Raw genomic sequence first — 26504 nt, 5'->3', positions numbered from 1 at the left:
ATGGTGCCAAGAAGTGTCAGTTGCTCACTCCAGCAGTATTGATCTAAGGCGTTCTGACTGCCTTATGCATCAGGCCTTTCAAAGTTTTGGATAATTGGAGACCAAAGTAAAAGTACACTTTGATAAGCATGATGTTTCCCAATTACTGCTGTGCCATTGACTGCACTCTCCCATAAAATGGCATGACCAGTGAGTGACTACTTGTTATGAAATTACAGTTTTTACGAGGCATCACAAGCTGTAAGAAAGCAGCTTTAAAAAAAACACATATAAAATATAATACCAGGGTGTTTGAGTACGATTCCTCCTGACAATTCTTTTAAATTGGTTGTGCTTGCTTTCACTTTAGTTGCAAATATCCACCTGGGAGGATGAATATTCAGAAATAGGATCTTAGGGCAGCAAATCTGGGGAAGGGTCTGGGGCACGAGTCCTGTGAGGAGCAACTGGGGATGTTTATCCTGGAGGAAAGGAGGCTCAGGAGGGACCTCATCACCCTCCACAGCTCCTCAAAGGAGGTTGTAGTGAGGTGAGGGTTGGTCTCTTCTCCCAGTTAAGAAGAGACAGGATGAGAGGAAATGGCCTCAAGTTGCACCAGGGGAAGTGTGGGTGACATTACACACCAAAAAAAAATCTCAGAAAGGGCTGCCAAGCATTAGAACAGGTTACCCGGAAAAGTAGTGGAGTTGCAATCCCTGGAAGTGTTAAAAAATTGTGTAGATATGGAACTTGAGGACATGATTTAATGGTGAACATGGTGACTGTTGGACACGATGATCTTAAAAGCCTTTTCCAACCTTAACAATTCTGTTATTATATGAGTGTGGTAATTTCCTTTTTTTTTAACCTTTTAGTTCATATATATGTTTTTATAAATATAATCAAGGTCTTTTCTTGAGGCTACAAAGATATCCATAATATATCAAGAAGGAAAAATAATTAACATTAAAAGAATATGCAATATTATAATAAGTGAGAATTTTAAAACATGAAAAAGAAAGTGTAAACCTTTTTAAGGGTTTCAAAGTAGTCTTTAGTATTTGTAAATTTAAATTAGTGGGATCTAAAATTATTGAAAACACCCTTCAGATAAAGTTTGTGCTTGAATGCAGATGTGTGGGAGCATTAACCTTCACAAAGTTTTAAATATATTTAAAAAGAAAACCCACCAAAACTAATTATACACCATTTTACTTCCCACCAGTTTCCCTGAAGAATGAAGAAATTGCCCTCTTTAGGTCCTTTTCTACAGTTTATACCATTAAAAATAGATCTTTCTTCTGCACAACAGGAAACACTGGAAGCCTGGTTTAAATTTTCAGGGAACTCCTTTTATTTTTGATCCTTTGAAATTGTAATGTTAATACATTTTCAATTAAATAGGAACAACTCTCCGTGCATCTCAGCATGAAACACAAAGGGATTTTGGGACCCTTCCAATTACTAGGGCTTGAAGATTTTTCTTAATTATTTAACTTTTTACAGTATTTCTTTTTATTTAAAATAGAAGTTCTGTTGTGGGGCTCTTCTAAGATGGAAAGGAATATGACAGCATTCTGTTTGCCCTTTCAAGTAATTTGTTATATAAAGTCTGAATTTTAAGACAGATCTTTTTCTGTAATGTTCTTTTGCTTTTACCATCTGCATTGCTGTCCAAGATGAAAGCTTTTGTTTGTTCCTGCAGGAAAGACGAGGACTGAATCAAAACTACGATAAATCTATGTTCAGTTATTTCATCTGTGAATAAATATGTTCATTTGATTGCCACAAAATGGCTTTGACATCTCACCAACCAATTTGGCTAGTCAGGGTCCTTTGTGCAATATCCTCTCTCTGACACTGTAATACAAAGTGTTGATGAGTGAGAAAAAGGTGGTTTGCGTGTTGCCATGTCTAAATATGCCTTCAGGTGACAAAAGTTCAGAGATAACCTGGGGCTGACAGACAGGGGCTGAGTGTTCCCTGGCTGTGAATAGCAGAGCACGGGGAGAGCAGCCAACGCTCAAATGCAGGTGACAGCATCACTAACAAATCGTTATATTTGACTGATACCGTTTAACAGCTCCTGCTTTCCATCACTCTCATGGAGGACACAATGCACTAATAACACCCAGGATGGAGTTTTCACTTGGTGCTCTTAAAATGCTGTTTCATTAAATAGCTGCCACCCACTCAGCTGAGTAAAGCTGGAGGTTCAGGGTGCTGGACTCACCTGACTCCTCAGGTTGCGGCAGGAGTTGCAAAGTGGTGGATTGTGCATATTCCTTCCTCCCATTTTTTGAATAATTTTCCTACAAATTTTCCTGCAATTTTCCTACAAATGGGAAAACAAAATGTTTTAACTCTCCTTGTGTTGTTCCCTCAACTTGAACATATTCTGTTGTGTTACAGAGATAACGAGAACTCAGTTGTAGTCATCATGGTGACAAGTGTGTCCCTGTCTCTGAAAATGGTATCTGTTGCTGCAACCTCAAAGCAAGACAGCATGCAAATTAGTTTTATGTCTCATAAAAAAATGTCTGAGAGGTTTTATTTATCATCTCCTCATATGTTAATTTAAAAAAAATCCCCCAAACTGAAGCAAACCAGAACCATAAAGCAGGGAAATCTACTGTTGCTCACAATAGCATTCATCCCCACTTTGTTTTCCATAGCAATGTGTGCCAGGGGCTCCTGGGTCTGTGTCATCTTCTTAACCATTCCTTAATTAAGAATATAGATAACTTGTCTCCAAACTTGGGTTTCTAAACTGTTACTTTAAATCTACATGTACAGCCAGTAGCAAGGAGTTTGATTTTCAATTGCAAAGCTGCACTACCTGCAGCAAAATCAGTATTCAAAAATCTGTAGGTGCTCTATAATGGAATTATCCTTCTGGCCTTGGACAACTTGGAGTGAAAATCATGATAGTAGTTTGAAGCTTTGACATTTTTCGGGCTGTGTAATTGATATCAATGGTTTTAGGGATTCTCAGTATGGAAGTTAATGTTTATCATGTTTAGTAGTAAAGTTTATCATGGTGTATGTCCCATTCTCCACCCAGAGCAAGGAAAATACCATAGATGCACTTCACAAAGACAAATGTTCCTGATATTTTAAAACAGCCCCACTTTCTTTCCTGGAATGAAAAATGCTGGTGAAATTTGGAATTCAGGGCTTTTTTGTTTTTTCTGTGTTTAGCAGCACGTTTCACATATTCTTTTAAATAAATTAAAGTGGCAGTATCTGAATTATGGGGTAGCAGATTGTGGAGTGTGTGGATTTTGTGGTCAGATATTCTGTCTTGACCAGATCTGTATCCTGCTCCCATCACTGAGCATTTCAGGTTCCAGCCAAGTATAAAAACTTGTTAAGTGTGATTGGCATCTCAAGTAAAATTTCTTTCACACCTGTTTTCTTCCTCTGTTTCAATTTGTGGGAATAAAAATCAGTTTCTTCCTTCATAATGGTGGTATTGTGTCAAGCAGTTTTGGATGCCTTCATTCCTTACTCAAATGTGGCATTCATACATCATTTGTGCAATGTGTTTTTCTTGCCCTCATAGAAATACCTGAAAAGATATAAGTGTCTGGGCATTACACTAATTATATGGAAATACAATCTGTGGTATTTTGTATTTGTTTTTATGTTCAACTCAACAACAATAATTTGTTTTTCTAGAGGTTTATATTATTTTGTGGTTTGAGGTTTTTTTTTCTTTTGGCCAATGAAGACATAATTTTTGAAGCTAAACTTCAAATAAACTTCAAATAAAAAAGATTGAGGTCATTTGGAAGATGAGAATAGACAAAAATAATTGTTAAATACAAATGTATTATGAAGACTATGGTCTTTAATAAAAATTTTTACCCTAAACAGTTTTTTTTAAAGATGGGTTACTGTACCCTTATAGATCATATGTACTGAATATCCTTGAGTTACTCCTGAGAGCTTTCACTGATGACAGTTTGGTTTAATTTAGCTACTACTACAAAGAGATTAGGTTGTCAAGAAGATTCTATTGGAGGTTTAGGGATTGCTGAAATCCTTCTGAAATGAAAAGTAATATACACTGTAACTTTCTTTGATAGTTCTTTCATGAAGAAACTGGATGAAAATCAACCACAAGGGAACTTTTTTATTTTTCTGGACAAAAGAGAGAAAAAAAAAATCTTCTCATGTTTAGCAGTTAATGAAAACTAAAAAATAAAAAGGGCCCCAGACCCCCCAACCTAAAAGAAAAAAGGGACTTTTATTTATTTCTTCACTATAATAGGCCATCTAAACTTCTGACACTGATAGTTGAAGCTATCCTCCTATCTAAACATAATTTTGCTTTTTGTTCTGTCTACACATATGGGATCCCTCAGGTCTTTGCTCAGTTTATTTCAATGCAGTCATAGATATAAAGTCAAGCTTGAACCACAGAAGCATATTTTTTAAGAAAAAGGTGTTTGTCAAATGTTAATGGAAAATCCTGCTGGATTTAAAACTTTCTCTAATTTTATCAGTGCTATATAGTTCTGTTTAATACTTTCACAGAATGACTGGGTTGGAAGAGACCTTCAAGATCACTGAGTCCAGCTCAGCCCCAGCACCTCAACTAAACCCTGGCACCCAGTGCCACATCCAGGCTTTGTTAAACACATCCAGGGATGGTGGCTCCACCACCTCCCTGAGAAGACCATTCCAGAACATTATCACTCTTTCCATAAAAATTTTTTCCTAATTTCCAACCTGTATTTCCCTTGGCACAGCGTAAGGCTGTGTCCTCTGGTTCTGTCAGTGCTGCCTGGAGAAAGAGCCCAACCCCACCTGACCACAACCACCTTTTAGGAATTTGTAGAGAGCAATAAGGTCACCCCTGAGTCTCCTTTTCTCCAGGCTAAACACCCCCAGCTCCCTCAGTGGTTCCTCACAGGGTTTGTGTTCCCAGCCCCTCACCAGCCTCATTCCCCTCCTCTGGATGCACTCAAGCATATACTATATTCATTACTGTAAAATAATTTAAAAAACATTAATGTCATATTTCAGAGGCAAAGTGTTTTATTTTTTGCTATTTCTAGGCAGAATAATAGTAAATAATAAGTCTGGCTGAATTTTTACCTTTTATTTTTATTTTTGCTGCTTAAATTTGTGTGAAGAAATCTGAGTCATTTTCCCAGTGCTAAAATAAGCATAATTCTTGATCTCCCATAAGGAGACTTTGATTCAGAGTAATCTATTATACTTTGTTTGCAATTAACTAATCCTCCACGAAATAGTTTATTCTGTTCTTCTACTTCAAATGTCATTTTATTGTGCTGGATATGAATTCAGATTAGCTGCAATTTTGCAGTATGCAAACCTTTACAAGAGACAGTTGTAATTAATTTGACCTCCCAGGTTGGCCTTGCACTCGGACTGTCTTTGGAAGTTGCAAATATGGAAACCGAGCTCATTGCCCATGTAAATAGAATTTATTTTCTTTTAACACAATTGTAGAAAGACACTGCCAAGTTGGAGGGTTATTGAAAGCATGAACTTGCAATTTCTGGCAATTTTTTATAGCCTCTAGTGTTTTATCTGGTTTGGGCAGTGTTTGGAAAGCTATTTCATAGAAAATTGTTTACAGCACTTTGTCTCTTTTCCCCTGAATAGCTGTGAATCTTTAGCTGTATGTGCTGTTAGCCATCTTGTGCACTGAGTTGCATTACCTTGTAAACATTTTGCTTTATCCTGTGAATTTTGGCAGATTGGTCTCAAACAGCTATAATTCAGTTGGCATATTTTCAAGAAAACTGAATCATAAATGGCTACAGAGAGTTTTCATTTTATGTAGGAATGTGTGGAATTTGTCCACATAATCCCCAATAACCTAATCTCCTCGTGCCATGGTTCTCCTGCTCCCTTGTCTCAAATGGAGCTCATGTGCTGATAAAAGGCAACAAAAAAGGACAGCAGTTCTAGGCAATCATGGTAGAGGGGAAGTTCTCTTTCAGTTTTACAATTCTTTTCCTGTGATTAGTTCTGAGATTATTGTGTTTTGGTCATATTCATAAACTGATTTAGGTTGAAAATTTATTTATAGTTTCCAGAGTAAGAACAGGCAAATGCTGGACTTCCAGGTTGTACCAAACATTCCTCCTGGTAAGAAACTGCACTTCATGTGAGTTTACAGATCAAAGACAAGCATCAGAATGTTGGTTAGTTTAAAAGTAGCAGCAGCATCATCAAGCCTGAAAAAATAAACTCAACCCATCACAGAGCTACATTTCTGGTTTTCTCACTGGCTATTTGCTGTGAAGTGGAACAGTCTGTAAGTTTCCTAACCCATAAAATGGCATGAGGTACTTTAGGCCTATGTTTTCTAGCACAATATTTGACCTTGATCTGTTCAGTCTGAACAGCAGCAGCATTTGAAGCCTTTGCAGGTTGCAGTTTGGGGTACTGGAGGAAGCATTGTAGTATTCAGTGGCTGATGTGAGAGCTGTCTCTGATTTAAACCCCTAAATGACACAGGAGATGCTTGAAAAATTCTTTATTGTAACTGGAACATAAAATGAGCTTTCTTCCTACACAGGGCAAATCCCAAATCTCTCTGGAACTGTAATTGACTCAGAATGTGATTAATGTAACTTAATTGTCTTGACTGTACATACATCAAGCACATCACCACCATCTGAGTCCAGGGTGCATTGAATCGCTGTCTAATTTCCAAAGGCACTTTAAAGGATGTCATCCTCTTTGTCTAGACACTGACACCTTTTAAGATGAGGAATACCATGTTCTGAAGTCCGTGTTGCACCTTGTTTATACCAAAGATCTGATTGCTGCCTACAATACATTAGGCACATCAGAATGGCATTTTCATTCATCAGCTCCTATCTGAACTGTCACTAGCAGAAAAATTGAGGAGTCTGACAAAACCTTCTTCCTTTTCAACCTGAAATGAAAAAATATATTAAAAATATTGTCTGTTAATGGACAGCAGCACATGACAATAAATTGCAAAGCTGCTCTCTGATACAATCTCAAAGAATAAGGCAGAAGTGCTGTCGATTCACTTAGTATTTCTGTGTGTAAGCTCAGCCAGGAAGTTTGAAACTAAAAAGCCATTTTTATATAACTGGTGATTTAGCTGCCTGTCCCTCCCTCTTCCAGGTCATTAAGTAGGTGGTGCTGTGTTTTTTCTGGTTTTAATATGTCTGTGCAATAAAAATATAATAGATTTCAATTTTTTTATCCATTTGCTCCTGAAACGGAGTATAAATGAATTGCACCATGAGGTGCAGAACAGTATAGGGATTCAAAGAGGTGACAATATCAGCATATGAATTCAAATGTATACACATGTATACATTTAAAAGGACATCTCAATTTTGACAGAAAGCATTAAAGACATGAAATTCATGGCTACAACTGAAATGTACCATATGTCCTCCAGCACTTAGACACAAAGAGCACATTAGCAGAGTAATTAAAGGGCACCCTGTTGTGGCTAGGTGGTGGAAGACATATGGTGTAGCATGAGTAACCATGAATTTTTAAGTTCATATTGTTTTTGATCATAACCTTGTTCTTTGTATTTAATATACTGTATTATTTATGCATTACTACATGCTTCACTTGTGTTGGAGGTCTCAATTTCAGCACAGAGATCTAAATCTGCCAGCCTAAATAATGGTTTTTTGTGAATGGTTTTTTTTGTGAATTTCGTATTTTAACATAAAATGACTTAAAATATTGAAGTCACAGACTTCATGATAAAGGGGGCAGCACATGTGTTCATAGCTTTCTTCTCTTTCACACTTTCACTTCCTTCTCACAAGTGCAAAGGACCCCACGAGACATGGAGACTCTTGAAAAACATAGATTGTTGCAGCCAGATTGTGCAGATTCCACCTCCTCTTGAAAACAGAGCAATTCTTTTGCCTCTTTCTCTTTGTCACTGATAGCAAATGTGATGCTGCCGAAAATTCAAGCTGAGAGTTTTTGCTGGTGATGTAAAATGTAAGATAGGATCCACTTTGCATGGCTTCAGGTGAAAGATTTCCAGCTGGAACAGAGCAAACCCATTGATTTATCTGTAAACGTGTTATTCAGGGACCCAGAGCTGTGTAAGTCACTTTATTTACATAGATGAATTTCTAAACATAGCCATCCTCTGGAAATGCAAGTATCTGGTAGGGATATAAAATCAGAGTATAAATAAGCCGTTTGTCTTTAGGCAAACAGAACATCTCTGAAAGTTTTGTTCTAAGGCAGCGAAATTAAATAGCAGCCTCAGCACGAGCTGTTAGTTGAAACCAGGCTTTGGCCGTGTTTTTCACCGGGATGCAGCTGATCAATGTGAAACTTGAGGCTGACCTTGGGGAAGCAGCAATGAGGTGATGAGCACCTGTCTGGATTTGGCTCTACCAAGATGCAGTTCTAAGGATGGTCTTTGCAGCTGAGATCCCTGAAACTCCAGGGCGTGGTGGGGGCACTAATCCAGTTCAACAGCGACATTCCCTGGCAACCCAAGCTGTGGATGTACGTGCATGAACACTGAGCCAGATCTGTGCCAATTGCACATCAAATTTGGCAGATATCCTCAAACCACTTCTAGCACTATTTTTCTCCCTTTTATTCTGAGGAATTAAAGCTTTCACTTGGAGTGCAGAGTCCTTCACAGATCTTTGAAGTCCAAGAAAGTAATATATTTTTGAAACAGTTCAACTTTTCATCAAATACTAAAAAATTCATAGTACCATTTACATCAGGTGACCCACAATGCTTCTTTTTTATCCAGTGTAGATCTCTTGTAAAAATATATGTACATTGCAGGGAGTGGAGCGTGGAAACTCACTTAGAGTCATCAGGCTGGAGGCAGGGATTTAGTCATTCTCTCAGGACATGGAAAATACAAATTTGGTTCCATCAGACTGTTCAGAGATTTAAATCCACTGCCTCCTACTCCCAGAGTGAGTAATCCAACCATCACGCTGCTACAAAAAAGTGAGGCATCAGCACCAGAGAGTATAGTCCTGACCAAATTTGACTGTTCAAGTGCCTCTGGGAGGCTTTAGAGAGGTTGTTTTGTGCTAAAATCAGATCGTGGAGGCTCAGCTCAGGAAATTAGGGCCTAACTCCAGAGCTTTTGAGTTCTTACACAGTTTTTTGTGTCTTCAAGGTTAGGTTGCCCTAAAAAGGTTGGTGGGCTTCAGATGCATCAGTGGACCAGGTTCAAGTTTCATGGGCCAATTTCTTCCTGCTCCAATTGGACAGAGCTCTTAGCATTCATTGTAGCAGGGAATGAGAGCAGCTCACCCAAAAAAAGGATAGCTTACATCTTGAGAGGTGGAAAATTTTAACTGAGATGCACTTGGGTAGAGGAGCTAATTGAACAAGTGTTTGGCACTCCACAGTAGTGCTCAGCCCTCAGCTCCAGTGAAGGTGGAACTTGGTTTTTTAATTTCATTTCAGTCTTGACCATTCTTGTGTTAGGTGCCCAATTCCAGACTGTGTCTAACCAGTGCTGCATTAATTGTTCAGAAACAAAAGAGGAGAGAGAGATTTCCTGTATTTCTCAGACAATAAACCAATTTTCTCTATACAACATCCTTCTGCATGTGGTAGTGCTGTGAGCTTCAAGCTGAGTATTGTAATGGAAGTGGAACTAGCAAAAGTTTTCTAACTGTTATGCTGCTATTCATTCAGTTACCTTTTCTGACTTCTTTTTCTTTTCTTTTGAGTGGGTGTTTAGCTCACTATCTCAAATAGATAAATGTTTAATTTAACTGTGAGGTTTTTTTTTTTTTTGTAGAAATTAAACACTCACATGGTCCTAGAACAATTACAGTCTGTAATGTCTGGGTAATGCAATGTAGCCAACTGTAACCTTTAATTAGGTTTGCCTTCAGAACATTGCCAAGTGAGAATCTGAATTCAAACAAATGTCCAGATCTCCTTCTTGGCATCTACTTTTAATATCTGTGAGAGCTTATTTTTAGCTTGTTATGCTGTTAGCCCTACACGCTCCATTACTGTTAGAAGTTGTACAGGAAGAGTTTCATTTCTAAAGGGTTGTTTTACAAACTGACTTTTCTGGAATCAGAATCCCATCTTTTGTCAATTTCTATTCATTTAATTTTCAATGCTAATAAAAAGATATGTGCACATTAACAAAGGAAAAGTTACAATCATTTAGCCTTCTAAATGAGAAGAGACTTTTCTTGGGCTTTTTTGTCTCATTCTTGTGTTCTCAGATACAAAGATTTAAATGTAAGCTCTTCTGGGCTTGGAGTCTTTTTTCTCTCTGTGCAGCACTTCACTGTGTTTGTCTGGTCAGAGTATGCCTTGAAAGAAAAGAACTATCAAGAAGTGTTTTGACTAAATGAAGCGTTTGAAAAATGGAAAAGAATGGACTTTTTTTCTTTTTTAACAAATATTTCTTCAGGTTTCACTGGCTAACAATTTCCTAGGTTCAGGGTGGAGTTTTGGTGAGATTCATGAAGTTATTGTAGATATGTAAGGCCCTGGCTCAAGTAGTTTTTTGGCTTTGCCACAGCTACAACCTTGAACCAGAGCCTGTTTTACCACATGCAGGAGCACCCATTGCCAGGCTCTTGGCTCCTATGAGAATGCCTTGTGCTCATTTCCTGGACTGGATTTAATTAAATAAGTATTAATTTGGTGGAAGTGTCGCTTTAGTCTCTCTGCATTTTCTAGCCATTGATCAATGATCTTCTCCTGTGGGTTTGTTGATTACCTCACCACACCTTTATTTTCTGTAAAAAGTAATTTTGAAGTGTTTTGACCCATGCATAGGTATAATGGAAAAGTGCAGCATTTCAAGTCAAAAAACAGTTTTTCATAATTCATCATAGGAAACAACCTCTTAAGATGTTTGTCTTTATGTCAAACTACCTGCCTTTTACTCCTTAGTGATTCATAGCTTTCCTCAGCAGTGAATTTTCTTTTTCCTACTATTTTTATATTACATTGAGATTGATTTGTGGACAGGAATATATTCTTGATAATCAATATTCTTCTGATCCAGGAATTACCTGGGATATATCTCTGTTTTGTACTTTTCATCATAATCTGATCTTGAGCAGAAACCCTCTGGCTTCAGCTGTTGTCCTGTTCTCTTGCTCCTTCTGGTTGTTTCTCCTGCTTACTCAAGATTGTACTGAATTTTTGGAAAGATCTTTTTTCTTTTTGGCCGATTTTTCCTTTTTTTCTTTTTCTTTTCTTTTCTTTTCTTTTTTTTTTTTTTTTTTTGAATTAGTCACTGCAAACCAGCAGTTTGTAAATAATTTGTGTCTAAACACATAAAAATAGAAAAGCTAAAATAGATAACTCCAGGGATAATGCAATGTAAACCCTCAGGTCCCTGTTGAATGTAAGGCAGTGGTCAAGGTTATATTAGTTGCATATTTTGCTGATCCTGTGGTATAGCCAGGCAGAAATAAAGCACAAGGATATCTTCAGGATGTCCCTTTGGTTTAATGAAGAAATATGCTGATGCTCTGCAATGTTTCATCTTTAATATTTAATCAAGGACATGAAATCTGAAAAACAAGAAATGTTTTGTTCAGGGAAGTTTATTTTAGAAGCTACGTTTTTGCTTTAAAAAGCCCATTTTTTCTCCTTCTACTTTTTTTTCTGATTGAAAATTATTGTGGGGGTGAGTCAGAATCTTATGGGAAAAATAATCATGCTGAAATGACAACAAAGCCTACTTTGTCTTGTAGTGGTGGCAAATTTCAGCACTGCTGAATTCTAATGCTGACTTTACCATTTTCCTGATCTCCATTTAAAGAAGTATAAAAGCTTACTTTCATTTAGTAATGAGATGAGATTGAAAAACGTATCCTTGTTAGATTATCATCACTGAGAGATACAAAAAAAAAAAAATTAGTGCAAGTATTCATATCTTTCATTTCTTTTGATGCAGTTATTCAGTTGCAGTATTCAACCTACTTGCAAATGTGAGGAAATGTATGTCAGAAGATTCAAACCTTTCACACACCAGTTCATTTTCCTCCACTGCTGTTTGATTTAAATCAATGTCTGAAGGATACTTTTAAGTCCTTTGTATCCTTTGGAGTAATGATGTAAGCTGTCAGGGACCCACCAACATTAAAGAAGCAAAATAACTCCTGCTTTAAACAGAATCCCAGAAATCCAACAGCAACTTTACAATTGGCATTAAGGATTCAAATGCAATTGTTTAATGAAGATGTTAGCAGGTGATTTTTTTAAAGCAACATGTCACTTTAATGTTCTTCTTAGGGCAGCTGTTTTTACAAAAAAAAAAGGGGGGGAAAAAGCATTGTAAATCAAAGTATATTTGGCAATTTGTGGGTCACTGGGAATTGAGGACACACAGGTGAAAAGTTTGCAGCTCAGGTGCCTGAACTCTTTCTTAGGGCTGTATTCTTTAAAAAGGATGAATCTATTCCCATAGATACAGAAGTTGCATCAGGGGTGCTCTGGAAGGTGTCCAGTCTCATCTGCTGTCCAGTGCCCACCATATTTGCCTTCTTTTTTTGCAGTTCAGACAGTTCCCAGGGAGGAAGAATAGCTGAACACAGCTATAATTTTACTTTATGCTTATGATTTCTTCTGCCTTTTTGAAAGTGCAAGGGGGAGAAGTGGTGATAAATAAATAGTTTTAATTATCCTGTAGAACAGAGCTGTGGTCCTGTGATGTGTGTTTCATATTTAGTATTTAAATTTTATAGACACCAAAATACGAAGCATTGTTAAGGGGATACCTGTGGGAATGTATTTAACACTGGAGGGGATATAGAATCCTCAGCTGGGCTTACACTAATGCAGGGTGGTCACCCAAATCTGTGTTTGGCTTTGCTCTTTGAAGGTGCAAATGGTGTTTCCAGCTCCTTTCCATTTCCATTTGGGCACCAAACCACACCTCTGTGAAGGTGGGGCTGTGTGGCCAGACCCCAGCACACCACACTGGCACTGCCAGAGTGGGGCACAAGGAGTGACAGTAATGTCCTCTCATTCCTTCCTCTCCCATCCTGACACCCCTGGCTCACCTTAAACCTTCATTTGTGGGCTCCCATCATCTATCTAAGATGTTTTATCCCAGCAAATGAAGCTCAAAGTCAGTGTATGTTATCAATAGGATGCTGATAGGATTGTAGAGAAAGGACTTGGAAATTGTTTTCAGTGTGTATTGAAGACCTGGGCAGCATTTAAGAAAGCTCTGAGTCCAGCCAGTGTTCAACTTTAATTTCAGTCTAAGATTGAAATTTTTGCCCTCCAAGTCAGCTCTAAATACGAATTTCCTTAGATGTATTTAGGAAGCAAGTCAGATACTGTAAGTGAGCAGTAACGGTAAAATATTGGAACAAGAGCAATATACTGTGGGGTTTTTTTTAAACATCTATTTATAGAATGCTTTCTGCTCTAAGGATTAGGGGAATAGAAGCTGGGATTTTTCTGCTCCTTGATGAGTGTTAGTGAAGCATATTTGCTAACACGGTTTGACATACAATATATTTCAGTGCTTATGGTACCTTATGGTATGGTACTCCTGGTACAGTACCTTATGGCATTTTATTTAGTGTTTGTGAGGTTTTCTGATTGCTTCCCAGATAATTTATTTTTATTGGCAGCTAGCTTTGTGCCCTTGTATGGAAAGAAAGCTGAAGCAGAGTGGTTTTTAGCATCTACAGAATTTCTGAAGCAGTTTAAAATAATAATACCTTGTTTAGCTGTTTTGGCTAAGAGATTTGCCTCTGATCACTTGAAAAGTAGGGAAATTCTTATCTTGAATACTTATGTGCTATGAAATTAAGATATAACCAATCAGATACCATAGAAATTTTCTTAGCTTGGAATTTTAAGAATCTAATGCTCCCACAGTCATTTCCAGTCTGTCTGCATGGATCCAAAAAAACATTTTTTTCTGTTTAAGCTATGAAGGATGGACTCATCTCTCAGCTCAAGATATAAATGCTCTTTCTTGCTGAGCATTGATAAAATGTTTCATAGTTATCTTCCTGCCTTTTGTTTATATGCTGTAGCATACACTTCTCCCCTATAGTTCCCATTTGTTTGCTGCCAAGTATAATTGCAAATCCCAGAGACTTCAGCAGCTCTGGCTTTATAGAGCCCTATTTTAATCATGGTTAAAATCTAGTATGAAAGAACATCCATATTGTATTTTCTTTATGTAGCATTATGTCTTTTTTGATGATAAAAGAGAGATGACTTCTCAGATAAAGACAATATGGAAGGTCATTTCCTATATAAAAATACACCACAGTTATCCCTATTTTAGTTTAGAAAATACTTGCAACATCACAAATCGGACTATTAAGATTTTCCTTTCACTGAAAACATACTATAAATTTGTAAAGCCAAATAAAGACCTTTTCTTCAGCAGATGTTTTGCTGTTTAATCACTGATTTTAATTAAAAAGCATGCGCCTACTATTGTGTTTTGTACGGTCCAGTCACGTATTCGGGTCACTTTTTAAACTCCTTCATGCCTGAGGAGCAGATGGTTTGAAAAGCAAGCAACAAAATCCAACATCTCCCTGCTTTCATTGTTCAGAGCCCTGCTCTTGTTTCTTGTGCTGTGCTCCCTCGTGCTCCTCCCAGCCAACTTTTAATTTGCTCAAATGGGCTCATTTCTTTTGCTTGTCTTGGAGAAGCTCTGTTGGAAACCATATCAAACCAGCTTAGCTCTGCTCTATAATATTGCTTCATTTTCATGATTATTTTTTCCTGTTTTTCTTTTGCTATGCACAAAGTGAAAAATTCCCTAATAATTCTCAGTTTTACTCACTGCATCCCAAATTATTGGCCAGATTCATAATGGGTCTGAAGAGAGATGAAAGTAGGTAAATACAGGTGAACAGACAGGAAAAACAAAAATGGGAAACTGAAATGATTAATCCCCAAAGTAATAAAATCTGCATTTTGGAGACAATGGGTTAAATGTTGGAACAAAAAGAGGTCTTTTATGTTTCTCTCATTCTAAATATACTTTAAATGCCAAAATAGTCTTCTGTTCTGTCCTTAAAAATTGATTCCAATTTGTTAGTCAAAGACTGTAATGAAATGACTCAAACCATAGTCTTGTTCCACTAAGCAGTTTGCTACAGCTTTTTTTTATTAATTATATTCAGACTGCAAGAACCGTCAGAATGTTAAAATTCCTAAGGATAGTTTGCCAACATCTATCACTAGATTAGAAACAGCTCTGCAAAACCTTCAACAAAGCAAATAATATTCCATCATAAAATCAATACAACTAAGCATTGTCAGCACAGTGCTGACAGTTCCAGCTAAAACAATTTATAATTTTTGAAGAAGATATGTTGTAAATAGAAGTTAAGAGGTCTGTGAAAGATGTGACCAGTAAACAGAACCCAGATGTAAACATTTTACTGCTGGTATGTGTGTGTCAGCTCTGCTTGGCCTCTCTCTTTACCCAAATTATCCCTACCACAAATTCTGAGCTGCATGGATCGAGTTTATCTTTCATAGAAGCTCAGCACCCTGTACCTTGCTGATTCCATTGCCTGTGCACTAGGAAGAGTCCAAGGGCCTCTTTCCTCTCCCTTGGTGGAATAGCTGCTTCTAGGAACACTGAAAAAGCCATGGGGAATAAACCAGTGTCTGCACTCATAAGAAAGCAGAGAGCAGTACTCACCTGGCTGCTAAGAATGTCATGTACCACCGTGGTGATCTGGGGCTGCTTCTCGCAGAGAACAGACTTGAGAGTAATACTCATAAATTCTGCAGTGAGCTCAAAATGTTACAGTGTGTCTCCCAGAAAATCTACTTTTGATTTATGGATGTCAGGTAATAGAGGGCGATTAACAGAATCTTTTAAGATTTATTTTTATTTTTTTTTCTTTTAGATGATCGATAATCCTCCTGTTTGAAAATGCACACGCTGTTCTTAGTTTGAAATACTTCAGTTTCAGCTTTCAGTCTTGGGCCTTCACTAGCCCTTATTCAGCTGAGGTTACAAATGTTTCTGCCTTCTAAATGTCACCCACAAACCTGGGCAGCTTTTTGGGCTGTTCCAGCTGCCCGAGCATGACTGTGCCCTCTCGCAGCCTGCAGTGCCCATCTGAGTGTAACCACACTCTGCAGCCTCAGCAGAGGCTCCACGGCACACATGCCCTTTCAGTGAGCCACAGATGAAATATGATTCTCTTCCAAACTTTTCCATTATTACAACTTGTTTTTTTTTTTTTTCTCTCTTGAAGTGTTTCTATCAAAACTTTATTCTGCCTGATGGTGCAGACCAGAACTCATTGCATGTGTGTGGTCTGTATTTGTTTCTGCTGTTCCATGTTTGTCCATTGAAGGTATAATTACCACACAGCAGTGTTTCATCCTACCCAGTGTCTCCTTATTCTAAAGTAAAATAATTGCTGAGTGATTTGCTGTCTGTTTTTAGGTTGTGTCCTGCAGAACTTGTATTTGCCAAATGCAGAGACAGTTTTGAGTTAGATGGACCACTGACCTAACCCAAGATGACATTCCTTATATTAAAATATATCACCCCAGTGATTTATCCATGTCATTATTCTCAAAATGTATTCTGCATATGTCACCCACCATATCACCATGTTTTCTTTTTTTTATTCATAAAACTGCCAGAAAAGGGTAAATTTACAAAGGTCCCACACTAGAAATATTTCATGGAGTGATTCCTCATGTTCAGAAGCCTTTCTGGCTCCATCAATGTAGTCAATTTAATTAAAGAAAATGGAGGTTCATGACATTTGGATAGTGCTGTTTTCATTCCAAATATTATGAGAGAGGAAGCCAAATACTTTGTGAAGCCTGAAGCAGGGGATGTTGATAGAGTGCCTGTCATTGCCCTGCAAAGGAGAGATCCTCACCCCAGGGTGTACCCAGCTTGCCACAGAAGTGAGAACTGTGCAGTTGCTTCCCTGTGATCCTCTCCCTCACCTCTAGCCTTCCTGAGAAGTGGGAAATATTCTGTTGGAGGTGTCAGTGCTGTGATAAGACACATTTCCAGGACTCAAGTTAGGATCTCTGTAGCCTTATTGTTTCCTCAGCAATCTCTTAGATGGGATAACTTTGTTTTGTATAGCTGCCCTGTTATCTTTATGAGACTCTAATCTTATTTGTTTGAAATTACCTATGCTCTGCAAATCCTAATGCTTGTTAGTAATTATCATCTGTTTTCCTTCCTGCCTGATTTTTTGCATATCTCTACATTTGTCTGTGGATTGTACATGAGATGAAAAGGTCATATTTGAATCTTTTTGCACTTTAACTCTTTTCATAATACCTGCACTGGTGTTGTTATATTTATCCTCAGAACCTATTTGTGTTCTTTATTAGTCATTGGACATCCATTTGGATGAATCTTTGATGTGTCCTAATGCAGCAGTTTTTACACAAACACACCTAGTCTGTGTATTTTTTTCCCCCTGGTAATTCATGCCATTGGGCATGCATCCTCTTCTGGAAGACTAAATATTTGCAAAGGTGTTACACCTTGAAGGTTCATCCAGATTCTAGGAAGAAGTGTGATGAGTTCCTCCATGAGAAATCCATGCTCCTGTTTGGATTTTGAGAGTAGCTGTGTGCAGTTGTAATATTTTTCTTCTGAAACTTAAAGGCTTGTTTTTCAAAGTGTCTTTGAACAAACAGTTGGGAGCAATGATTTGCCAAACTGTAATTAAAAGGAAATAGACTAATTCTGAGAAGTGTAAACAATGTGCTGAAGATAACAAAAATAGGGCCCTTAAAGTGATCTGTGGTGAGCCCAGAACAGGACTTGAGATTGTGAAGGATTTAATTGCTGGGGTGAGACCCAGCATCTTGCAGGACTATGCATTTAGTGTCCTGCAGTAACATGTGCAGTTTCTATGGGTTTGCCAACAAATTCATGGAATTTTTTGTCCTCAGATGCATCAGCTCCCTGTTGCTCGTTAACATACTTTGCCAGGAAATTCATGGCATTTTTAGGTCTTCAGCTGTGCATTAATCAACTCCCTGTTGCTAGCTAGCATACCTTCTTTTTCCTCTCTGTGATAACAGTTTTTTGCTTTACAAATAAAATCTGAAAGTAAAAGCTTGACCTACCTAAAACTAATGTCAAAACATCCTTTTTCTTAGAAGCAAAGCATGTGGATTTCTTACAACACTGTTCTCAGAACTACTCTGCTTTATATAGAAGCTGTTACATAGAATCTGAGAACTGTGGGGCCATATTTCCATACTGAACCCTCATCTCATTTTTTAAGCTGTTGCCTTTTATCTTAATTTTTTTATTAACAACTTCCAGTGGTTTACTGTGTTTTCATTAATTTGAGAAAGCCCATGAGATGCAGAAGTGGAAGCAGGGAAGCTTTAGTGGAAGGATGAGGGACAGGATCCTCCTTTTCCCTCCAGTGCTGCTGGGACACATCTGGCATGCTGTGCCCAGTTCTCTCCAGCAGCAGACAGACATGGAGAGCTCATTCTCACAAAGCTGGCTCAAGGACTGGAGCATCTCTCACATGGGAAGAGGCTGACACAGCTGACTCTTGAGCATGGAGGAGAGAAGGCTCAGGGGGAATATTATCAGTGCCTTTAAATAGGACATCTGTGGCAGGATGAGGCAAAGGACACCAATGGAAATGCAGGAAATTCCATTTAAATGTAGGAAAAAGCTTTTTTAATGATAAGGGTGGTCAGACAGGTCGCTCAGAGAGATTGTAGAGTGTCCATTCATGGAGTTATTTATGCCCCACTGAGAAGATTCTTGAACCTGCAGGAGCTGACCCTGCTCCAAGGCAGGGCTTGGGCTAAACAATCTCCAGAGGTCCCTTCCAACCTCAAGCATTCTGTGTTTCCTAAAAATCTGTGAAGAAAAATGACTGAGAAGCATAAGATTTTCTTGCTTAGACTAACAGCTTGCTATTTATCTTAAAATATGTAGAGTCACTTTTGTCTGAGTCACTTTTATAATTATTTTGATATATTTTGTCATGTATTATCATTTTGAAATATTGGCTCATTCAGAGACAATTTTTTTTTGTTTCAAAAATGTGTCTTTTTGTTATATTTCTAGGATGTGTAATGAAAACATGAAAGAGAAAATTTGCCTGTGTAGTTTCTAAATATCTTTTATATTTCTTTACACTATGAAAGAAATCTAATTATCTTATAACGAAATACCTATCAATAAGTTATTTTTTTTCTGAGTAAAACAGTCAGATACCTATAAAATGTTACTCTCATAATTTATCTCAGTGTTTAATTTTCTTTTTATACATTTGTTAAACATGAGTGCTGGGTTCTACAGGATTTTTAAAAATTCAAATGCATTAATGTAGTACTATAAAAAAATGAGACTGATTTTAGGCACACTTTTGGCATAAAGGTAGTAGGGATTTTTAATAAGAGTTTCTGCAGGTTATTACAAAAACTGTATACTTTTGCCTGGAAATGTAATTTTTGTGGTCAGTTGCTGGATAGGCACAGGTATAGTTTAAAACTGGATTTCTGTTTGTGAGCAGGTTCTTTTAGCCATTCCCCATCTTCCTGTTTCCTTGCTGCATCTATTTCTATTTCTGCATCTTTTTTACAGCTCAAGTTATAAACTGACAAGTGAGGTGGTTTAAGGGCTGTGGGGTATTTTTAAGTCTTTTTTCAAAAGCCTTTAGATGACTTGACTGGTTAGTTTAGGGTCCAATCCTAGAAACCCATGGAGTAAAGGCGTCCTTGGAACACCTCATTTGATCATGTAGGCTGATAAGTCATGGATCACACTTTTGTGTGAATTTTTTCTATTTTCCTGTAAACTGTGCGGCTCTGTATACATGTGAGCCTGTGTAGATCTCTCAGTAATCTGATCTGAAGAATAAAAAAATGTATTTCAATAATTCATTTTCTATTAATGCCCAGAAATCCATCATTCATGTCCAAGTCTGCAATTTGTTAGCCATGTTGAGTCCAAGTGACCATGGAGAGTGCTAGGACATGGTCAAGCCTCATTAAAGGGAAGAAGTTTAGCACCCTGTGTAATGACACCCTTTATTCAGTAAATGGCTTTTCCCATTTATTTCTATATTCTTGTTTCTGTCTGTCAGTGGTGGTAAAACTACTTGAAATTCCTTCTGTAGCACAGTTCTTTTTTGCTTCAGTAAAAATTGGATATTTTTTCTGCAGTCAAAAAGAAAAATTTGCTCACTTGCTGGCTGGGAAACATGTAAGTCAAGGTATGCTCACACTCTGGTATCCACTCAAGATAAAATTTGCTTTTGCTACATCACCATATTTTGAGAGAACATAGCACTTTTTTTACTTTTGACATTTCTGATTTAGAATTTGTGGGGGCCTTTTTATTTTTTCATTTTAATCTGAAATTTTGTTTCAACTTCTTTCTAAAAAAAGAAGACAAATCCAAGTCAAGATATGAACCTTTTTAATTAATAGTGATGTTCTCACAGATTTATTACTGACTGTATAATCGAAACAGTGTCAAAACCTGACAAGAGAAATGATCTGACCAACAAAGAGTTCCCCTTGTGCTCCCCTTGTAAAGGTTTTTGTCTTGTGAAGAGAAAAGGCCACTCAGGGCATTTTTTTTCTCTTTTTTATTTATCTATTTAGAAACTCTAAATGGCACTGCTTGCAGGCCAGCTTTAGGATTTGGTGGATTTGGTTTATAAACCTTGTTGTGTCAAGGTTTGCTGTATTTTGGTGGGGGGAAAATGCAGGTTTGGCAAAGAGTGATGATACCAACTTACCAATCACAGTGTTATAGAAATCGCAGAATTTAAGTTTCTTTTGCTTATAATGCAGTAATTGCTTATCTTGCTCTGAGGCACTGTGTGCCAAATGTGTCTGCAGTGCACAAAACTTTCCAGGGAAGAATTCCTTGGAGAGGGAAAGGTCCAGCTAGAGGGAGGATTTGCTTTCTGCCTTAGACTGTGAAGCATTTTGTTCTGTAACAGAATAGTGTTGGTGTGAAGATGGTATTTCTGAAAGTATTGGCTGGACTAAGTTTTAGCACCTTATTTCAGACCTTTGGAAATGCATAAAGTAACAAATATTACATCTTTGATGTACGTGTATCCTAACCCCTTGGAACTACATTCTCCTCCAGGCTGAGCACAACCATGACGTCCACAATCTCCATTTCCAGGGAAATACTGACAAAAGAAAGAGAAATTATAACATCTACCATTATTTCTGATTATTGTTATTCACACCTGCAAGCTTTCTGGGCTTGTGAAGGTGACCTAAGGGGGAGTGCAGTAATTTTTGGAGTGTAATAATGGGGAGTATTGCTACCTCTATTCTTTTTCCAGGTCACTGTCTAAGCCATTCCAAATACCTTCAGAATGTCTGGATTTGCCTTCTAATTAGTCTGAATCAAATATTCATCACATCCCTGTTGATGGGATTGGTTGGAGATCTGATTAACCTTCAAGTGGCTCAGTGACTAAACACAGGTTCTTGTCTAGCTGGTGGGATAATTTCCCTGCCACATATATTTCTTGTTCCTCCAACATGAAATTATTGCAAAGAGATGCCCAACCCGAGCCTTCTTTGACCTTAGTTAGGCACAATATAAAAATCTAAAAGAGAGCAAAGCTATCATTTTATTAATAGAAGAAAGAATAAGCCCTATTATTAAATGAAAGGAAGATTTCTTTTGAGGGAAAAGATGAGGCTGTGAAAATGCTGGAGGTGTTTTCACGTCTTATTCTTATAAACCCATTACTATGGTTCACCAAGATTCATCTTTGAAGGTTATGATCAGGTTATAATAGAAAGAAAGCTGTGTGGAAATAAAAGTGAGTTTCCACGTGGTGTGGGGGGAGCAGGTTGTTCCCATTAACCCTTCTGAGACCATCCTGAGACAGTCACTGCATTGCAGTCAAGCCTTTCCCTAAAATCCATGACCAAGGCTGCTGCAGAGCTCCCTTCAAATATCCAAATCTGGAAAAAAAGTGTAAGGTTGTGCATAAAATCTCTTGTACGTTCCTGAGCAGATCTGAATTCTATAAAGCTGAGCAAAACCCAAGCAGCAATGCACAGATGTTCAATAAAATCTTTACAAATGTTGTAGAAGTGTAGCAGCAGCATGCACTTATCAAGAAGATGCTCCTAAAACAATAAGTTGCTTTCAATAAACCAGTCTTTAATATCTCTGAGCATTAGAATATATAATTTCAATTTTGGTGTTGTGATGGGGAAGGTAAATTAACTTGTAAAATTAATCATTTTATTTTTAATGAAAAAATATAAATACAGAAGCAATTTTCTATCTATAGTATGACTTGAGGGGATGAGGGTTTATATTTAAAATACTATTCTCCTGGAATTTCTGCTACTATTTGAGATAATTTAATTTGTGTCATTTGCATATGAAAATATGCATTGAACTAGCAGCAAAATAACCTTTACACAATTCTATAATAGCATAAAATACAGTACATTACACTTTCAGTTATTAAGAATAAAAATACTCCATCCAATTTTGCAAAGAAAATACTTCACAAAGCTAAAAAGCCACACAGAACTTGTATCAGATCTTTGCAATTTGTCTTGCTTTGTTATCAGCCAAAGATCTGAATTAGCTAAAGGTATTTCCACGTATTTTATCTTGCTTTTTCTTTTTAATTAGCTTCCTGAGGCAGAGCTGCATCCTGTATTTTGCATGCTTCCCAGTAAGGTCATCTCCACAATAGCTCACAGAGCCTGCCAGGGATGGGCAGCACAGAAGGGCTTGGACCTGAGTGTGGTGCTCCCATTACCTGTTATTATTCTCCCACTGAATGGGCATTTTCTCCAACAATAGTTCTTCCCTGGGATAGGAATATCTCGCTAATAAATCAACAGTGAGCATTCCTCATTAATGCCTGGTCCATTACTGACATTGAAGACTCATCAATAGCTGATTAGTGCCATTAGCTGCAGGAGGGCTGGGCTCTGCTTCTTTCCCATCTTTATTTTGTCTCTGCTAGAGGTACAGCCATTGTGGTAATTGGATTCAGAGCAGTAAAATTTCCCTGGAATGGGCCAAGATGAGGAGATTATCCAAAATACATTGCTGAAAAGAGTGAGGAATATCTTTTCCTGCCTGACCCTTGTATGATTAGGGAATGTTGTGTAGATTTATAAATACCATTAACAATTTTTCCATAACTTCTTCCAAATTCATCCCTACTTTAATGTATTACATAAAGAGTGAGGGTTTTTAAATGTATTCCAGTCTGCCCTTTCATCTCTGGTGGGTTAAGCCAACAATCCCAGGTCACCAGAAGTGCACTTTGGCATTCTGTCCAAAGTGCCATTTCCCCTCTTACTCTTTTAATTTATTTCCATTTAAAATTATTTCTGCCTTCTGATAGCCAGCTTCTCTAGTCATTCCTTATCATACTCCTTGTTTTCTCTAGTTGCTGCCCTGATAACAAAAGCCAGACCTACCCAGATCCTACCATGGCTGGATCTTCCCCCTCCATCCCCAGAAAGCAGCTGCAGGTTTCTGACTCCACTCAGCAGTCTGCCATGCAGCCCTTCTCCATCATTTTTATTAAAAACACCCACTTTCCACAGAGCTGGCACACTCCACCTGTGTTTACAGAAATTTTCCCTGAGCATTTGGCCTACATTTTAATTGGCTTCTGGAAGGTTATTTTTTTTATACATCTTTCTGAGGTACTCTAGCAGCATCTCTTCCTTAGTGACAGCAGGGAAATTTTGGTGAAGGCCAAGAAGCAGCAGTGTGAGACGAGGAATTACTTCCTGCTCCTCTGGCTCTGAGTGGGACAGGCTCCAGACACGAAGCCCAAAGCAGCAGAGGAGAATTTCCTCCTTATTTAACCCCACTGCCTGTGGGGGCTGGCACAGGGTGAGCTTTGGCTGCTGCTGATTTCCTGAGATGGCTCTGAGTTACCATGGAAAGATGGAGCTGCCCCTCCATCACTGCCTGTGCTCCTTGCAGAAACTTCTTTATTCTATTTAAATTTAATTAATTATTTAAAAAAATGGTTTTCCCTTTAAATTTGCTTTTTTCCCCTCTACACACTTTATAATCCTGAACTGGCTTCATTCCTCCTTTTCACCCCTCCTCTGGAGGTGCTGAGGGCTCACATGCAATATTTGTGATCTCTGACAGTGTCAAGCTGGGTATTCTCAGAGAGCCACTGGTCTTTAGTGTCCTCTAAGGCTGCCCAGTGCTATAGGAAATAGAGCTTTGTGCACAATTTCATTCATGTTGTTTATTTTTAAAATTCTTATGTTTTCTTTTTAGCTACTTATGTCTTTTGCAAATTAAATCCTCATACATTTCAAAATGAGTTTGGTTTTTTTAGGACATTTTATTCTGAGTAAGTCAAAACAAGGTGCTTCTTCTGTGATAATTGGTCTTTTTTTTTTTCTTCTGGATCTGGTATTTTGAATAGTTTCACTCATTCTGAAGTTGCACTTTTACATATGCACTCTTGCAGTCCAACTGTAAATGAAAATTGTAAGATTCTAGTTGAGTGCCTCATAACTGTTAATAAACACACCTGTTCTCTCTATTCTGTAATTCTGTAAGTTCTTCTACACAGTAGAATGAAGAATAACATTCAAGAAGGAAGCAGCATAGACTCAAGAGTTTATTTAAAAGAGATCTTGAAAGACTGAACAGACACATGCAGATCAGTATAATTACAATAAAAAGTAGTACTTTTTTCTCCCCACTATCAAGATAAAATGCAAAAGGATGCTAACTCTATTCTGATGTTCATTTTATCTTACAGAATTGTTTAATTTTATGGCAAGGACAGTTGAGCTCTGCAAAGAGAAATGGATCAAGCAACCTACTTCATTCTCAGTTGTGGACAAAAAATCCCACCAAAACAAAAAGATCTATTAAAAGACTGATTAGCTTGATTTTCCTCTCTTTTATACAAATAAACATACACATCTCAAAAAATGCTTTATCTCTTTAAAGAATTATTTTTCAAAGGGATGTTATTCTTTCAAAAATAAAAATTTCAGTACCATCTTCTGTACTTTATAGAAAGAGCTAGACTTTCCCTGCACAAGTAATGCAGGTCTGTGTGGGATCTGTGCTGTCACTGTAGATAGTAAAGGAAATCTTGTGTTATAAAATAAAGATTTTCTACAGCAAAAAATATCTTCAATGGGTCAGCCATCCCACAGTAACTGAGATTCCCCCTCTGAGTGACTTGTATCAATTTTACAGGTTAACTGGGGGTGAGGGCAGAAAATTCCCATTGAAAGGGCCTGGCTAAGACAAAAACCTCTTTCCATCTTCATGTGCCGTGCCTTTAGTGAAACCTGAACTAGCTTGAATAGTTTAGAAATCAGAAAAGCCTGCCAAGAATAATGAGTAGTTTTACAACCAGTCACAAATTTGCCACCTCTTGAGAAAACTCTCAGAGCCAGCTGCCCCTTGTATCCTTCTCATCTCCTGGTTTTCAACAGGTTTGGGGTCAAAGACTTTTTTTCCATCTTGGGCAGGTGGCCTTTGCAGGGCCCATGATGTCCACAAGCCTTGTCTCTAAAGAGATTAGAAATCAAAATTATTTGTTTGTCTCTGAGTTGTCCCACTTTGTTCATTGCCTTATAGGCCTGGCCTGCAGTTTCATAGATTTATTGGTCAGAGTGTACAAAACTGTGTGTGATTGCCAAATGCAACACCTGAGAGTTCTCTTTTTTTATCCGAAAGGCTTACCTGTTCTTTCTTCTTCTTCATGCCTCAGGTATCAAATTTCCTTCTCATCTAAGTCTTATGGATTGCTGTAAGATATGTGTTTTGTTTTAATACTTACTGTGAATCTCTTTTGTGCATTGATCTTTATATCTTTATGTGTATGGTTTGGAATTATTGTGACTAGCAGATTTCCTGAGGACAAAAACTGAAATCCAGGTTTATATACCAGCATCATAGTATTGGCCTCCAGAGTGTAAGCACACTTTTATGTGAACTGCATCAGGGCCCAGGGATCTCACTGTAATGCGACTTTTTGAAAGATCCTACACAGTCAGATGAAGGAGAGTGGGCCCTTTTTGATAAAGGTACAAAAAAACCACATGTAGCTTCTTGAGTGAGAATATCAGCAAACCAAGGCATTTTTTTCACCCTTGTTTCCTTCAAGAATGGCATCAGGATGAAGGATTCAACAAGGTTGCCAATAGTTCTGGAATAATTTCCATCTGTGGCCCTTCTTTAGTGGCCAGGTGTTGATGGCCAGAGCAGCGTGGTGGGGAATACGGAATGTTCTCTGTGTTTTAGTGACAGTGGAGCTGTTTGAGAAGAGATGACAAAACATAACTGGTGCATACTGAAAGACTTGCATCAGACAGATACTTTCAGTGTCACATACCTGGCATTTACTGGAATGCCTATTCTAATGGATGTCACTCACCAGCCAGTGCATGTGTCACCGAGCGATGCCACTCCTGATGCCAGTTCTGTTCCAAAAGCTGCTGCTCTATTCTGGGTGATGGTAGGAGAGAGAGAACATTTTAATGTACTGAAAAGTACAATTATTTTTTCCATGGGATAGTATTTA

At 37.8% G+C, this 26504-nt stretch overlaps 1 protein-coding gene across 12 annotated transcripts in view; it reads left to right on the top strand.

The window, feature by feature from the left end:
- LOC129124075 (BEN domain-containing protein 5) overlaps positions 1–26504 on the top strand; it is an 883204-nt gene that overhangs the window by 301477 nt on the left and 555223 nt on the right. The gene's annotated exons all lie outside the window — the stretch shown is intronic.

Source organism: Agelaius phoeniceus, chromosome 8 (genome assembly GCF_051311805.1).
Source record: "Agelaius phoeniceus isolate bAgePho1 chromosome 8, bAgePho1.hap1, whole genome shotgun sequence".
NCBI lineage: Eukaryota > Metazoa > Chordata > Aves > Passeriformes > Icteridae > Agelaius > Agelaius phoeniceus.
The sequence above is the reverse complement of the archived record's forward strand: the minus strand, read 5'-3'. Positions and strand labels throughout refer to the sequence as shown.